Source organism: Cupressus sempervirens, chromosome 7, assembly GCF_028749045.1.
Source record: "Cupressus sempervirens isolate cs-2001-9-10 chromosome 7, ASM2874904v1, whole genome shotgun sequence".
Classification (NCBI taxonomy): Eukaryota; Viridiplantae; Streptophyta; class Pinopsida; order Cupressales; family Cupressaceae; genus Cupressus; species Cupressus sempervirens.
The window spans coordinates 682951683-682969831 of record NC_143124.1 but is presented as its reverse complement, the minus strand read 5'-3'; the positions used below and the strand labels follow the sequence as shown (position 1 = coordinate 682969831).

The following is an 18149-nucleotide window of genomic DNA, read 5'->3' as shown; positions in this document are numbered from 1 at the left end:
CATGGGAAAACATTTGTTGTGATTGAGAAGGATTTTATTTGTGGGGGTGCACCTCAACAGACGTGTAGGAGGCATATGCCTGGGAAATGGATTTCTCTGAGTGGCCTTACAATTGAGTTGGCTACGTGCGCGGTGCATCTCGTACAAACTCGAGGCTTCTTTTCGAGTAGTGGCGACAGCGAGTTCGAGGGTAAAGGGTTCCGTACGGGATGTTCTTCCCAGGTGCCTGTGAACCGAGGCTCCCTGTTCAGCCCTCTTTGGTCGACGATGGGACACTTTCCTCTTGTGTGAAATCTTTGAGCGTTGCGAGTCCTACATGTGCTATGAACGTCATTCTTGTTGCTTGTGTGGCAGATTATGTTTGGATGCATGACGGAGCGAATGCAAATTTTGGTTTCCCATTGCAGTGGGTATCCCTTGGCTGTAGCAGGTCTTAGGGGTCCCCTCATTATTAGAAGCTACTTGGTCGATCCTGCCAGTAGTCATATGCTTGTCTCAATGATTAAGCCATGCATGTCTAAGTATGAACTATTTCAGACTGTGAAACTGCGGATGGCTCATTAAATTAGTTATAGTTTCTCTGATGGTACTTTGCTACTCAGATAACCCTAGTAATTCTAGAGCTAATACGTGCACCAAATCCCGACTCTCAGAAGGGATGCATTTATTAGATAAAAGGTCCGTGCGGGCTCATCCGCTATTCCGGTGATTCATGATAACTCGACGGATCGCACGGCCTTTGTGTTGGCGACGCTTCATTCAAATTTCTTCCCTATCAACTTTTGATGGTAGGATAGAGGCCTACCATGGTGGTGATGGATGATGGAGAATTAGGGTTTGATTCCAGAGAGGGAGCCTGAGAAACGGCTACCACATCTAAGGAAGGCAGAAGGCGTGCAAATTACCCAATCCTGACATGGGGAGGTAGTGACAATAAATAACAATACTAGGCTCATTGAGTCTGGTAATTGGAATGAGTACAATCTAAATCCCTTAACGAGGATCCAATGGAGGGCAAGTCTGGTGCCAGCAGCCACGGTAATTCCAGCTCCAATAGCGTATATCTAAGTTGTTGTAGTTAAAAAGCTCGTAGTTGGACCTTGGGTCGTCACGGTCGGTCCGCCTTCTAGGTGTGCACTGGCCCTCATGTCCCTTCTGTCAGCAGTGTGTTCCTGGCCTTAATTGGCTGGGTCGTGGTTCTGGTGTCGTTACTTTGAAAAAATTAGAGTTCTCAAAGCAAGCCTATGCTCTAAATACATTAGCATGGAATAACGCGATAGGAGTCTGGTCCTATTCCATTTGCCTTCGAGATTGGAGTAGTGATTAATAGGGACTGTCGGGGGCATTCATATTTCATTGTCAGAGGTGAAATTCTTGGATTTATGGAAGATGAACCACTGCGAAAGCATTTTCCAAGGATGTTTTCATTAATCAAGAATGAAAGTTGGGGGCTCGAAGATGATTAGATACCATCCTTGTCTCAACCATAAACGATGCCGACCAAGGATTGACGGATGTTTCTCTAAGGACTCTCACCAAGTTAACTCTTTAAGTCTGCTCATCAAGTTGAGCAACCAAGTACTCTCACCAAGTAGACTCTTTGAGTCCATTCATCAAGTTGCCCCACCAAGTACTCTAACCAAGTCGATTCTTCAAGTGCATTCATTAAGTTGCCCCACCGAGTACTCTCACCAAGTCGACTCTTTAAGTCCTTTCATCAAGTCACCCCACCAAGCACTCTCACCAAGTCAATTCTTTAGGTCTGTTCATAGAGTCACCCCACCAAGTCGACTCTTCAAGTGCGTTCATCAAGTCACCCCACCAAGTCAACTCTTTAAGTTCATTCATCAAGTCACCCTGCCAGGTCAGCCCACAAATTACTCTCACCAATTTGACTCTTTAAGTTCGTTCATCAAGTCACCCCGCTAGCTCGGCCCACCAAGTGGACTCTTTAAGTTTGTTCATGAAGTCACTCTGCCAATTTGGCCCACCAAGTCGACTCTTTAAGTTCATTCGTCAAGTCACCCTGCCAGGTCAGCCCACCAACTACTCTCACCAAGTCGACTCTTTAAGTTTTCTCACCAAGTCACCCCGCCAGGTCAGCCCACCAAGTACTCTCACCAGGTCGACTCTTAAGGTTTGTTCATCAGGTCACCCCACCAAGTACTCTCACCAAGTTGACTCTTTAAGTTCGTTTATCAAGTCGCTCCGCCAGGTCGGTGCACCAAGTACTCTCACCAAGTCGACCCTTTAAGTTTGGTCATCAAGTCACCCCGCTAGGTCAGCCCACCAAGTACTCTCACAAAGTCAACTCTTTAGGTTCCTTCATCAATTCACCCTGCCAGCTTGACCCACCAAGTTCTCTCACTAGGTCGACTCTTTAAGTTCGTTCATCAAGACAACCCGCCAGTTCGACCCACCAAGTACTCTCTCAAAGTCGACTCTCTAAGTTTGTTCATCAAGTCACCCTGCTAGGTTAGCCCACCAAGTACTCTCACCAAGTCACCCTGCTAGTTCGACCCACCAAGTCGACTCTTTAAGTTCGTTCATCAAGTCACCCGACCAAGTCAGCCCACCAAGTTGACTCTTTAAGTTCGTTCATCAAGTCACGTGACCAGGTCAGCCAACCGAGTAGTCTCACCAAGTCGACTCTTTAAGTTTGTTCATCAAGTCACCTAGCCAAGTACTCTAACCTAGTCAATTCTTCAAGTGCGTTCATCAAGTCACCCGACCAAGTACTCTCACCAAGTTGACTCTTTAACTATGTTCATCAAGTCACCCCACCAAGTCGACTCTTTGAGTGCATTCATCAAGTCACCCCACCAAGTACTCTCACCAATTCGACTCTTTAAGTTTGTTCATGAAGTCATCACACCAAGTACTCTCACCAAGTCAACTCTTTAGGATCGTTCATCAAGTCACCTCGCCAACTCGACCCTTGAAGTCTGTTCATCAAGTCACCCCACCAAGTACTCCCACCAAGTCGACTCTTTAAGTCCGTTCACAAAGTCACCCAACCAAGTCGGCCCACCAAGTACTCTCACCAAGTCAACTCTCTAAGTCTGTTCATCAGGTCACCCCACCGAGTACTCTAACCAAGTCAACTCTTTAGGTTCATTCATCAAGTCACCCCGCAAAGTCGACCCTTTAAGTTCATTCATCAAGTCACCCCACCAAGTTGACTCTTTAAGTCCTTTCATCAAGTCACCCCACCAAGCCGACTGTTTAAGTCTGTTCATCAAGTCACCAAAACAAGTACTCTCACCAAGTCGACTCTATAAGTCCGTTCATCAAGTCACCCCACCAGGTGGGCCTAGCAAGTCGACTCTTTAAGTCTATTCATCAGTTCACCCCGCCAAGTACTCTCTCCAAGTCAACTCTTTAGGTCTGTTCATCAAGTCACCCCGCCAAGTCGACCCTTTAAGTCCGTTCATCAAGTCACCCCACCAAGTTGACTCTTTAAGTCCTTTCATCAAGTCACCAGAACAAGTACTCTAACCAAGTCGACTCTATAAGTCCATTCATCAAGTCACCCCACCAGGTCGGCCCACCAAGTACTCCCACCAAGTTGACTCTTTAAGTTTGTTCATTAGTTCACCCCGCCAAGTACTCTCACCGAGTCAACTCTTTTGGTCCGTTCATCAAGTCACCCCGCCAAGTCGACCCTTTAAGTCCGTTCATCTAGTCACCCCACCAAGTACTCTAACCAATTTGATTCTTCAAGTGCGTTCGTCAAGTCACCCCACCAAGTACTCTCACCAAGTTGACTCTTTAAGTCCTTTCATCAAGTCACCCCACCAAGTTGACTATTTAAGTCCATTCATCAAGTCACCAGAACAAGTACTCTCACCAAGTCGACTCTTTATGTCCCTTCATCAAGTCACCCCGCCAGGTACTCCCACCAAGTTGACTCTTTAAGTCCATTCATCAGTTCACCCCGCCAAGTACTCTCACCAAGTTGACTCTTTGAGTCTGCTCATCAGGTCGAGCCACCAAGTACTCTCACCAAGTCGACTCTTTGAGTCCGTTCATCAAGTCACCCCACCAAGTGCTCTCACCAAGTCAACTCTTTAGGTCCGTTCACCAAGTCACCCCGCCAAGTCGACCCTTTAAGTTCTTTCATCAAGTCACCTGACCAAGTACTCTCACCAAGTCAACTCTTTAAGTCCTTTCATCAAGTGACCCCACCAAGTCAACTTTTTAAGTCTGTTCATCAAGTCACCAGAACAAGTACAAGTACTCTCACCAAGTTGACTCTTTATGTCCGTTCATCAAGTCACCCCACCAGTTCGGCCAACAAAATACTCCCACAAATTCGATTCTTTAAGTCCATTCATTAGTTCACCCCACCAAGTACTCTCACCAAGTGGACTCTTTAAGTCTGCTCATCATGTCGAGCCACCAAGTACTCTCAGCAAGTCGACTCTTTGAGTTCGTTCATCAAGTCACCCCACCAATTACTCTAACCAAGTCAATTCTTCAAGTGTGCTCATCAAGTCACCCCACCAAGTACTCTCACCAAGTAGACTCTTTAAGTTTGTTCATCAAGTCACCCCACCAAGTACTCTCACCAAGTCAACTCTTTAGGTCCATTCATAGAGTCACCCTACCAAGTTGACCCTTCAAGTGCATTCATCAAGTCACCCCGCCAAGTCGACTCTTTAAGTTCATTCATCAGGTCACCTCGCCAGGTCAGCCCACAAATTACTCTCACCAAGTCGACTCTTTAAGTTCATTCATCAAATCACCCCGCAGGGTCGGCCCACCAAGTGGACTCTTTAAGTTCGTTCATGAAGTCACTCTGCCAAGTCGGCCCACCAAGTTGACTCTTTAGGTTCATTCATCAAGTCACCCTGCCAGGTCAGCCCACCAACTTGACTCTTTAAGGTTGCTCACCAAGTCACCCCGCCAGGTCAGCCCACCGAGTACTCTCACCAAGTCGACTCTTTAGGTTTGTTCATCAAGTCACCCCACCAAGTACTCTCACCAAGTCGACTCTTTAAGTTCATTCATCAAGTCGCTCTGCCAGGTCAGCACACCAAGTACTCTCACCAAGTCGACCCTTTAAGTTCGGTCATCAAGTCACCCCGCCAGGTCGGCCCACAAAGTACTCTAACAAAGTCGACTCTTTAGGTTCGTTCATCAATTCACCCCACCAGCTCGGCCCACCAAGTTCTCTCACCAAGTTGACTCTTTAAGCTGGTTCATCAAGTCACCCTGCCAGTTCGACCAACCAAGTACTCTCACAAACTCGACTCTATAAGTTCGTTCATCAAGTCACCCTGCCGGGTCAGCCCACCAAGTACTCTCACCAAGTCACCCCACTAGTTCGACCCACCAAGTCAACTCTTTAAATTCGTTCATCAAGTCACCCGGCCAAGTTGGCTCACCAAGTCGACTCATTAAGTTCGTTCATCAACACACGTGACTAGGTCAGCCCACCGAGTACTCTCACCAAGTCGACTCTTTAAGATTGTTCATCAAGTCACCCCACAAGGTCGGCCCACCAAGTACTCTCACCAAGTTGACTCTTTAAGTTTTTTCATCAAGTCACCCTGCCAGGTCGGGCCACCAAGTCGACTCTTTAAGTTCGTTCATCAAGTCACCCTGCCAGGTTAGCCCACCAAGTCGACTCTTTAGGTTCGATCATCAAGTCACCCCACCAAGTACTCTCACCAAGTCGACTCTTTAAGTTCGCTCATCAAATCACCCCGCTATGTCTGCCCACCAAGTACTCTCACCAAGTTGACTCTTTTGGTTCATTCATCAAGTCACCCTGCCAGGTCGGCCCACCAAGTGGACTCTTTAAGTTCGTTCATCAAGTCACCCGGCCAGGTCGGCCCACCAAGTCACCAAGTACTCTCACCAAGTCAACTCTCTAAGTTTGTTCATCAAGTCACCTTGCCAGGTCGGTGCACCAAGTCAACACTTTAAGTTCATTCATCAAGTCGCCCCACCAAGTACTCTAACCAAGTTTATTCTTCAAGTGTGTTCATCAAGTCACCCGACCAAGAACTCTCACCAAGTTGACTCTTTAAGTCCTTTCATCAAGTCACCCCACCAAGTCGACTCTTTAAGTCCATTCATCAAGTCACCAGAACAAGTACAAGAACTCTCACCAAGTTGACTCTTTATGTCCGTTCATCAAGTCACCCCACCAGTTCAGCCAACCAAGTACTCCCACCAAGTCGATTCTTTAAGTCCGTTCATCAGTTCACCCCACCAAGTATTCTCACCAAGTGGACTCTTTAAGTCTGCTCATCAAGTTGAGCCACCAAGTACTCTCAGCAAGTTGACTCTTTGAGTCCATTCATCAAGTCACCCCACCAAGTACTCTGACCAATTCGATTCTTCAAGTGCGCTCATCAAGTTGAGCCACCAAGTACTCTCACCAAGTCGCCTCTTTGAGTCTGTTCATCAAGTCACCCCACCAAGTGCTCTCACCAAGTCAACTCTTTAGGTCCATTCATAGAGTCACCCCACCAAGTCGACCCTTCAAGTGTGTTCATCAAGTCACCCCACCAAGTTGACTCTTTAAGTTAATTCATCAAGTCACCCTACAAGGTCAGCCCACAAATTACTCTCACCAAGTCAACTCTTTAAGTTTGTTCATCAAGTTACCCCCCCAGGTCGGCCCACCAAGTGGACTCTTTAAGTTTGTTCATGAAGTCACTCTGCCAAGTTGGCCCACCAAGTCAACTCTTTAAGTTCGTTCATCAAGTCACCTCGCCAGGTCAGCCCACCAAGTACTCTCACCAAGTCAACTCTTTAAGTTTGATCACCAAGTCACCCCGCTAGGTCGGCCCACCGAGTACTCTCACCAAGTCGACTCTTTAGGTTTGTTCATCAACTCGCCCCACCAAGTACTCTCACCAAGTTGACTCTTTAAGTTTGTTCATCAAGTCACTCTGACAGGTCGGCTCGCCAAGTACTCTCACAAAGTCGACCCTTTAAGTTTAGTCATCAAGTCACCTCGCCAGGTCGGCCCACCAAGTACTCTCACAAAGTTGACTCTTTAGGTTCATTCATCAATTCAAACTGCCAGCTCGGCCCACCAAGTTCTCTCACCAAGTTGACTCTTTAAGTTCCTTCATCAAGTCACCCCGCCAGTTTGACCCATCAAGTACTCTCACAAAGTCGACTCTCTAAGTTCGTTCATCAAGTCACCCTGCCAGGTAAGCCCGCCAAGTACTCTCACCAAGTCACCCCACTAGTTCGACCCACCAAGTTGACTCTTTAAGTTTGTTCATCAAGTCACCCAACCAATTTGGCCCACCAAGTCAACTCTTTAAGTTCATTCATCAAGTCACGTGACTATGTTAGCCCACCGAGTACTCTCACCAAGTCGACTCTTTAAGTTTGTTCATCAAGTCACCCTGCCAGGTCGGCCCACCAAGTACTCTCACCAAGTTGACTCTTTAAGTTTGTTCATCAAGTCACCCTACCAGGTCCGCCCACCAAGTTGACTCTTTAAGTTCGTTCATCAAGTCACCCTACCAGGTCGGCCCACCAAGTTGACTCTTTAGGTTCATTCATCAAGTCACCCCACCAAGTACTCTCACCAAGTTGACTCTTTAGGTTCATTCATCAAGTGACCTCGCCAGGTCGGCCCACCAAGTGGACTCTTTAAGTTCGTTCATCAAGTCACCCAGCCAGGTCGGCCCACCAAGTCACCAAGTACTCTCACCAAGTCGACTCTCTAAGTTTGTTCATCAAGTCACCCCGCAGGTCAGCCCACCAAGTCGACTCTTTTTGTTAGTTCATCAAGTCGCCCCACCAAGTACTCTAACCAAGTCGATTCTTCAAGTGCATTCATCAAGTTACCCCACCAAGTTGACTCTTTAAGTTAATTCATCAAGTCACCCCGCTAGGTTAGCCCACAAAATTACTCTCACCAAGTCGACTCTTTAAGTTTGTTCATCAAGTCACCTCGTCAGGTCGGCCCACCAAGTTGACTCTTTAAGTTTGTTCATGAAGTCACTCTGCCAAGTCGGTCCACAAGGTCGACTCTTTAAGTTCGTTCATCAAGTCACCCTGCCAGGTCATCCCACCAAGTACTCTCACCAAGTCGACTCTTCAAGTTTGCTCATCAAGTCACCCTGCCAGGTCGGCCCACCAAGTACTCTCACCAGGTCAGCCCGCCAAGTACTCTCACTAGGTGGACTCTTTAGGTTTGTTCATCAAGTCACCCCACCAAGTACTCTCACAATGTTGACTCTATAAGTTCGTTGATCAAGTCGCTCTGCCAGGTCGGCCCACCAAGTACTCTCACCAAGTTGAACCTTTAAGTTTCATCATCAAGTCACCCAGCCAGATCAGCCCACCAAGTACTCTCACAAATTTGACTCTTTAGGTTTGTTCATCAATTCACTTTGCCAGCTCGGCCCACCAAGTTCTCTCACCAAGTCAACTCTTTAAGTTCCTTCATCAAGTCACCCCGCCAGTTTGACCCACCAAGTACTCTCACAAAGTCGACTCTCTAAGTTTGTTCATCGAGTCACCTTGCCAGGTCAGCCCACCAAGTACTCTCACCAAGTCACCCCGCTAGGTCGGCCAACCAAGTTGACTCTTTAAGTTCGTTCATCAAGTCACCCGGCTGAGTCGGCCTACCAAGTTGACTCTTTAAGTTTGTTCATCAAGTCACCTTGCCAGGTCGGCCCACCAAGTACTCTAACCAAGTTGACTCTTTAAGTTTGTTCATCAAGTCACCCTGCCAGGTTGGCTCACCAAGTCAACTCTTTAAGTTTGTTCATCAAGTCACCATGCCAGGTCGGCCCACTCAGTCGACTCTTTAGGTTCGTTCATCAATTCACCCCACCAAGTACTCTGACCAAGTCGACTCTTTAAGTTCGTTCATCAAATCACCCCGTTATCTATTCCCACCAAGTACTCTCACCAAGTCGACTCTTTAGGTTCATTCATAGTGTCACCCCACCAGGTCATCCCACCAAGTGGACTCTTTAAGTTTTTTCATCAAGTCACTCGGCCAGGTCGGCCCACCAAGTCAGCAAGTACTCTCACCAAGTCGACTCTCTAAGTTCGTTCATCAAGTCACCCTGCTAGGTCAGCCCACCAAGTCGACTCTTTAAGTTCGTTCATCAAGTCACCCCACCAAGTACTCTCACCTGGTCAACTCTTTAGGTCTATCCATCAAGTCACGCCACCAACTCGACCCTTCAAGTGCGTTGATCAAGTCACCCCGCCAAGTCCACCCTTTAAGTCTGTTCATCAAGTCGCCTCGCCAAGTACTCTCACCAAGTTGTCTCTTTAAGTCTGCTCATCAAGTCGAGCCACCAAGTACTCTCACAAAGTCGACTCTTTGAGTTCGTTCATCAAGTCACCCCACCAAGTACTCTAACCAAGTCGTTTCTTCAAGTGCGTTCATCAAGTCACCCCACCAAGTACTCTCACCAAGTTGACTCTTTAAGTCCTTTCATCAAGTCACCCTACCAAGTCGACTGTTTAAGTCTATTCATCAAGTCACCAGAACAAGTACTCTCACCAAGTTGACTCTTTATGTCCCTTCATCAAGTCACCCCACCAGGTACTCCCACCATGTGGACTCTTTAAGTCTGTTCATCAGTTCACCCCGCCAAGTACTCTCACCAAGTGGACTCTTTGAGTCTGCTCATCAAGTCGAGCCACCAAGTACTCTCACAAAGTCGACTCTTTGAGTCCGTTCATCATGTCACCCCACCAAGTGCTCTCACCAAGTCAACTCTTTAGGTCCGTTCACCAAGTCACCCCGCCAAGTCGACCCTTTAAGTTCTTTCATCAAGTCACCCCACCAAGTACTCTCACCAAGTCAACTCTTTAAGTCCTTTCATCAAGTGACCCCACCAAGTTGACTCTTTAAGTCTGTTCATCAAGTCACCAGAACAAGTACAAGTACTCTAACCAAGTCGACTCTTTATGTCCGTTCATCAAGTCACCCCACCAGTTTGGCCAACCAAGTACTCCCACCAAGTCGATTCTTTAAGTCCGTTCATCAGTTCACCCCACCAAGTACTCTCACCAAGTGAACTCTTTAAGTCTGCTCATCAAGTTGAGCCACCAAGTACTCTTAGCAAGTCGACTCTTTTAGTCCGTTCATCAAGTCACCCCACCAAGTACTCTAACCAAGTCGATTCTTCAAGTGTGCTCATTAAGTCAGCCCACCAATTACTCTCACCAATTTGACTCTTTAAGTCTGTTCATCAATTCGCCCCACCAAGTACTCTCACCATGTCAACTCTTTAGGTCCGTTCATAGAGTCACCCCACCAAGTTGACCCTTCAAGTGCGTTGATTAAGTCACCCCACCAAGTCGACTCTTTAAGTTCATTCATCAAGTCACCCCACCAGGTAAGCCCACAAATTACTCTCACCAAGTCGACTCTTTAAGTTTGTTCATCAAGTCACCCTGCCAGGTCGGCCCACCAAATGGACTCTTTAAGTTCGTTCATGAAGTCACTCTGCCAATTTGGCCCACCAAGTTGACTCTTTAAGTTCGTTCATCAAGTCACCCCACCAGGTCAGCCCACCAAGTACTCTCACCAACTCGACTCTTTAAGTTTGCTCACCAACTCACCCCGCCAGGTCGGCCCACTGAGTACTCTCATAAGTCGACTCTTTAGGTTTGTTCATCAAGTCACCCCACCAAGTACTCTCACCAACTTGACTGTTTATGTTCGTTCATCAAGTCACCCGGCCAAGTCGGCTCACCAAGTTGACTCTTTAAGTTCGTTCATCAAGTCATGTGACTAGGTCAGCCCACCGAGTACTCTCACCAAGTTGACTCTTTAAGTTTGTTCATCAAGTCACCCCGCCAGGTCGGCCCACCAAATACTCTCACCAAGTCGACTCTTTAAGTTTTCTCACAAAGTCACCCCGCTAGGTCGGCCCACCGAGTACTCTCACAAAGTTGACTCTTTAGGTTACTTCATCAAGTCACCCCACCAAGTACTCTCACAAATTCAACTCTTTAAGTTCTTCATCAAGTCGCTCTGCCAGGTCAGCCCACCAAGTACTCTCACGAAGTTGACCCTTTAAGTTCGATCATCAAGTCACCCCGCCAGGTCGGCCCACCAAGTACTCTCACAAAGTTGACTCTTTAGGTTCGTTCATCAATTCACCCTACTAGTTCGACCCACCAAGTATTCTCACAAAGTTGACTCTCTAAGTTCGTTCATTGAGTCACCCTACCAAGTCAGCCCACCAAGTACTCTCACCAAGTAACCTCGTCAGGTCGGCCCATCAAGTCGACTCTTTAAGTTCATTCATCAAGTCACCCGGCCAAGTCAGCCCACCAAGTCGACTCTTTAAATTCGTTCATCAAGTCACATGACCAGGTCAGCCCACCGAGTACTCTCACCAAGTCGACTCTTTAAGTTATTCCATCAAGTCACCTTGCCAGGTCGGCCCACCAAACACTCTCACTAGGTCGACTCTTTAAGTTTTTTCATCAAGTCACCCTGCCAGGTTGGCCCACCAAGTTGACTCTTTAAGTTCGTTCATCAAGTCACCCTGCCAGGTCGGCCCACCAAGTTGACTCTTTAGGTTCGTTCATCAAGTCACCCCACCAAGTACTCTCACCAAGTTGACTATTTATGTTCGTTCATCAAATCACCCTACTATGTTTGCCCACCAAGTACTCTCACCAAGTTGACTCTTTAGGTTCGTTCATCAGGTCACCCCACCAGTTCAGCCCACCAAGTGGACTCTTTAAGTTCGTTCATCAAGTCACCCAGCTAGGTCGGCCCACCAAGTCATCAAGTACTCTCACCAAGTGGACTCTCTAAGTTCATTCATCAAGTCACCCCGCTAGGTTGGCCCACCAAGTCGACTCTTTAAGTTCGTTCATGAAGTCACCCCACCAAGTACTCTAACCAAGTCGATTCTTCAAGTGCGTTCATCAATTCACCCGACCAAGTACTCTCACCGAGTCGACTCTTTAACTTTGTTCATCAAGTCACCCCACCAAGTACTCTCACCAGGTTAGCTCTTTAGCTCCGTTCATCAAGTCACCCCAAAAACTCGACCGTACAAGTGCATTGATCAAGTCACCCCGCCAAGTTGACCCTTTAAGTTTGTTCATCAAGTTGCCCCACCAAGTACTCTCACCAAGTCGACTCTTTAAGTCCTTTCATAAAGTCACCACACCAAGTCGACTCTTCAAGTCTGTTCATCAAATCACCAGAACAAGTACTCTAACCAAGTCAACTCTTTAAGTTCGTTCATCAGGTCACCCCACCAGGTCGGCCCACCAAGTACTCCCTACAAGTTGATTCTTTAAGTCCATTCATCAGTTCACCCTGCCAAGTACTCTCACCAAGTTGACTCTTTAAGTTTGCTCATCAAGTCGAGCCACCAAGTACTCTCACCAAGTCGACTCTTTGAGTCTATTCATCAAGTCACCCCACCAAGTACTCTACCCAAGTTGATTCTTCAAGTGCGTTCATCAAGTCAGCCAACCAAGTACTCTCACCAAGTTGACTCTTTAAGTCCTTTCATCAAGTCACCCCACCAAGTCGACTGTTTAAGTCTGTTCATCAAGTCACCAGAACAAGTACTCTCACCAAGTCGACTCTTTATGTCCCTTCATCAAGTCACCCCACCAGGTCGGCCCACCAAGTTGACTCTTTATGTCCGTTCATCAGTTCACCCCACAAAGTACTCTCACCAATTGGACTCTTTGAGTCTACTCATCAAGTCAAGCCACCAAGTACTCTCGCCAAGTCAACTCTTTGAGTCTGTTGATCAAGCCACCCCACCAAGTTCTCTCACCGAGTCAACTCTTTAGGTCCGTTCACCAAGTCACCCTGCCAAGTCGACCCTTTAAGTTCTTTCATCAAGTCACCCCACCAAGTACTCTCACCAAGTCAACTCTTTAAGTCCTTTCATCAAGTGACCCCACCAAGTCGACTCTTTAAGTCTGTTCATCAAGTCACCAGAACAAGTACAAGTACTCTCACCAAGTCGACTCTTTATGTTCGTTCATCAAGTCACCCCACCAGTTCGGCCAACCAAGTACTCCCACCAAGTCGATTCTTTAAGTCCGTTCATCAGTTCACCCCGCCAAGTACTCTCGCCAAGTGGACTCTTTAAGTCTACTCATCAAGTTGAGGCACCAAGTAATCTCAGCAAGTCGAATCTTTGAGTCCGTTCATCAAGTCACCCCACCAAGTACTCTAACCAAGTCAATTCTTCAAGTGCGCTCATCAAGTCACCCCACCAAGTACTCTCACCAAGTCGACTCTTTAAGTCTGTTCATCAAGTCACCCCACAAAGTACTCTCACCAAGTCAACTCTTTAGGTCTGTTCATAGAGTCACCCCACCAAGTCGACCCTTCAAGTGCGTTCATCAAGTCACCCCACCAAGTCGACTCTTTAAGTTCATTCATCAAGTCACCCTGCTAGGTCAGCCCAAAAATTACTCTCACCAAGTCGACTCTTTAAGTTCGTTCATCAAGTCACCCCGCCAGGTCATTGATCTGCCTTAGCCATTTTTGTCAACCTGATCTGGCTCTTCTTTCTTACTCCATTTGCACAAATTTGGGAGTTGTTCGACAGCGATTATCGTTCCAATGTGTCATTGCGCTGATCTAGAGAGTGATGCTAGGGGCGGGAGCTTGCGTCTAGCATTTGGAGATGTTTGTGCAAGCGAGCAGGGGAGCTTCTCTTATCGGATCCTCTCCGTGGCCTTTGAATATAGACCTAGTGCCGACGATATCGATGGATACGAGCCTTTGATTCAAAATTGTTCAGCTAACATTGGTTTTTGTGAGAGATCGGTATGAAAGCACTTCCCAATCAATACGCGGGAGCTCCCTAAGATCGCCTCTATGAAAACTTGATCGTCACAACATTGGGAATGGTTCAATAGCGGTTGTAATTCCAATGTGTCATCGGGATGTCTTGGAATGCAGCCTTTCAAGGGCGAGCTCGCGTCTAGCACTTGGATTGTGTGTCATCACAAGTGAATGGGGAGATCTCTCTATGAACGGAAGCATGGTTATTGCAAGAGAAAATTGACTTAGTAGTCGGAACATTGGCCTCGGGCCATTGTGACGGCCTTGCAAGTTCTCTATAATTGCAACCTATGTTTGCACAGTAGCAGAGTTTGCATGAAAGATTGGCCTTTCTTCTTGATAGTTCTAGGAGATGACCTCTGGAACTTTTGGATTGGGCCCCTTCAAGGTGAAATTCATCCAGTTGATCAGATGAGCTCGATGACCATTTCACTCCCTTGGCTCCATGAATTCACATCTCCTAACTGATGACAATCTTTTGCTCCTTAGACGACCTCATAAAAAATTTGGTCGTGGATGGTTGTTTGGTCAGAATTTTAAATGATTTGGATTTTTAAGGCGGATGTCGGTGTGTTCGCTAATTTCTAATGCAGAGCGAGCCTCGCACTAATAGCTTATATAGAGAGGTGGTTGCTGTGAGCCTCTCTCGTGCCCCTCTCATTGATTCAATGTTTGTGTCAAGGTGGATGGATATGTCAGTTTTTGAAATGGTGGACGCCGACATTGAATCAATTAGAGAAGCATGAAGCCCACCCTCGATGTGCTATTCCTCGACTCTCCTTTAGATCATGTTTTCTTGTCACTCAGCTAGCGTAATTTTGGAAAAAGGTTTGGCAGTGGTTGCCAGCCCTCACCGCGTCTACTTGGTGATTTTAAAACTCGATCTAAAATGGGAGCCCTCATCTAGCACCTCCATCCAGTGTTGCTCAGGTATTGCATAAATTTATGCCATCGGCATGAATCCCCCAATGAATTCCTATGCTTGGACCCTCTCTTAGATCACCTTCTTCGATCACTCGACTGACGCAACTACGGAAGAGACTTTGCAGCGGTTGCCATTCTACACCGCGTCTATTCTGAAATTTTGAAGTTGATCTAATGGCGAGCCCTTGTCTGTAGCCATGAGGTAGGTGCTTGGCGCTCTAGTAAAATTTTTTGCATGCCTATCATGGCTACAATGGGAGAGGTGGTTGTCGCGAGCCTCTCCCATGCCCCCCTCATTAATTCAACGCCGCTGTCAGGGCGGATGGATATGTCAGATTTTGAAATGGTGGATGCTGACGTTGAATCAATTAGAGGGGCATGAAGCCCACCCTCGAGGGTGCTATTCTTGGACTCTCCTTTAGATCATGTTTTCTTGTCACTCAGCTGGCTCAATTTCAGAAAAAGGTTTGGTAGGGGTTGCTAGCCCTCACCGCATCTACTTGGTGATTTTAAAACTTGATCTAAAATGGGAGCCCTCATCTAGCACCTTTGTTCGGTGTTCCTCAGGTATTGCATAAATTTTTTCCATTGGTGTGAATCCCCCAACGAATGCCTAGACCTGGACCCTCTCTTAGATCACCTTCTTCAATCACTCAACTGACGCAATTACGAAAGAGACTTGGCAGCGGTTTCTATTCTACATCGTGTCTGTTCTATGATTTTGAAGTTGATCTAATGGCAAGCCCTTGTCTATAGCCATGAGGTGGGTGCTTGGCACTCTAGCAAAATTTTTTGCATGCCTATCGTGGCTACAATGGGAGAGGTGGTTTCCGCGAGCCTCTCCCGTGCCCCCCTCATTGATTCAATGCCGCTCATAGGGCGGATGGATATGTCGGATTTTGAAATGGTGGACGCCGACATTGAATCAATTTAAAGGTTTGGCAGCGGTTGCCAACCCTCACCGTGTCTAGTTGGTGATTTTAAAGCTGGATCTAAAATGGGAGCCCTCGTCTAACACCTTCGTTTGGTGTTGCTCAAGTATTGCATAAATTTTTTCTATCGGTGCAAATCCCCCAACGAATGCCTACCCTTGGACCCTCTCTTAGATCACCTGCTTCGATCACTTGACCGACACAATTACAGAAGAGACTTGGCAGTGGTTGCCATTCTATAGTGCATCTATTCCGCGATTTCAAAGTTGATCTACTAATGGCGAGCCCTTGTCTAGCCATCACGTGGGTTCTTGGGGCTCTAGAAATTTTTTGCATGCCTATCGCAGCTACAATGGGAGAGGTGGTTGCCGCGAGCCTCTCCTGTGCCCCCCTCATTGATTCAAAGCCAGTGTCAGGGCGGATGGATATGTCAGATTTTGAAATGGTGGATGCCGACGTTGAATCAATTAGAGGGGCATGAAGCCCACCCTCGAGGTTATATTCCTGGACTCTCCTTTAGATCTTATTTTTTTGTCACTCAGCTGGCGCAATTTTAGAAAAAGGTTTGGCAGCGGTTGCCAGACCTCACCGCATCTACTTGGTGATTTTAAAACTTGATCTAAAATGGGAGCCCTCATCTAGCACCTCCGTCCAGTGTTGCTCGAGTATTGCATAAATTTTTTCTATCGGGGAAAATCCCCCAATGAATCCCTAGCCTTGGACTCTCTCTTAGATCACCTTCTTTGATCACTTGACCGACATAATTATGGGAGAGGCTTGGCAGTGGTTGTCATTCCATAGCACGTCTGTTCAATGATTTCGAAGTTGATTTAATGGTGAGGCCTTGTCTAGCCATGAGGTGGGTGCTTGGGGCTCTAGCAATTTTTTGTGTGCCTATTGCGGCTAAAATGGGAGCTTTGATAACAAAAGCTCTCGGCGACCCTCCCCAATAGAATCAGTGCTGGTGTTTGTGAAAGACACATTATTCAGATTTGGAATATTGGCACCAGCATCATTTCTATTGGGAGGGCCGTAAAGCCATCCTGATTTTGCTATGCAAGGGCTCTCTCCCCAGAGTCATTCTCTATGCAACAACTTCTTTGGCACAAAATTTTTAGAATGGTTCAGCAGCGGTTGTCATTCCAATGGTGCCATTGTGGTGGTTGCCTGGGCAGCGATCTAAAGGGCAAGCCATCGTCTAGTAGTTGGGCTATGCATCACAAGTGAAAAGGGAGCCTTTGTTATCGGAAGCTCCCTGTGGCCATTCGATTAGAAGAGCCATTTCTTGTGTGAGCAAGGATGAATGCAGCCTTGAATTCCAAACAAAATCAACTACGTCGAATCTATTTAAGAGCGCAATGAAGCAGCAGCAACCCATTTGCTATGCACGACTCCCCAAAGTTGCTCTTCTTTCTCACTCCATTGCCACAATTTCGGGAGTTATTCGACAGCGGTTGTCATTCCAATGTGTCATTGCAGTGATCTAGAGAGCGATGCTAAGGGCGGGAGCTTGTGTATGGAATTTGGGATGTTTGCGTGAGCGAGCAGGGGAGCTTCTCTTATCGGAACCTCTCTGTGGCCTTTGTATATAGACCCAGTGGCGATGATATCGATGGATACGAGCCCTTGGATTCCAAATTTGTTCACAGCTAACATTGGTTTTTGTGAGAGATGGGCACAAAAGCACATCTTGGTTGCTATGCGGGAGCTCCCTAAGGTCACCTCTATGCCAACTCGATCGGCACAACATTGGGAATGGTTTGACAGAGGTTTTTGTTCCAATGTCTCATCGAGGGATGTCTTGGAAAGTGGTCTTTCTTTCGAGGGCAAGCTCGCGTCTAGCACTTGGATTTTGTGTCACATCACAAGTGAATGGGGATATCTCTCTGTGAATGGCGGCATGGTGATCGCAAGAGAAAATTGACATAGTCGAAGCCATTGGCCTCAGGCCATTGTGATGGCCTTGCAATTTCTCTTTAATTGCAACCTATGTTTGCGCAGTAGCAGAGTTTGCATGTAAAGATGGGCCTTGTTCTTGAGAGTTCCAAGAGATGACCTCCGAAACTTTTGGATTGGGCCCCTTCAAGGTGAAATTTGTCCAGTTGATCAGAAGAGCACGATGACGATTTTAGTCCCTTGGCTCCATGAAATCACATCTCCTAATCGATTACAATCTTTTGCTCCTCTACCGAGCTCATAAAAAATAGGGTCGTGAATGGCTGTTTGGTCAAAATTTTCAAGGATTTGGATTTTTAAGGCAGTTGTTAGTGTGTTCGCTAATTTCTAATGTAGAGCGAGCCTCGCACTAATAGCTTATAGAGGAGAGGTGGTTACCGTGAGCCTCTCCCGTGCCCCTCTCATTGATTCAACGCCGATGTCAAGGCGGATGGATATGTCAGATTTTGAAATGGTGGACGTCGATGCTGAATCAATTAGAGGGGCATGAAGCCCACCCTCGATGTTCTTTTCCTCAACTCTCCTTTAGATCATGTTTTCTTGTCACT

The 18149-nt window shown here is 47.0% G+C and overlaps 1 pseudogene; it reads left to right on the top strand.

The window, feature by feature from the left end:
- Positions 1-459: 459 nt before the first annotated feature.
- Positions 460-1576, top strand: LOC149548502 (18S ribosomal RNA; annotated as a pseudogene).
- The last annotated feature ends 16573 nt before the right edge of the window (positions 1577-18149 follow it).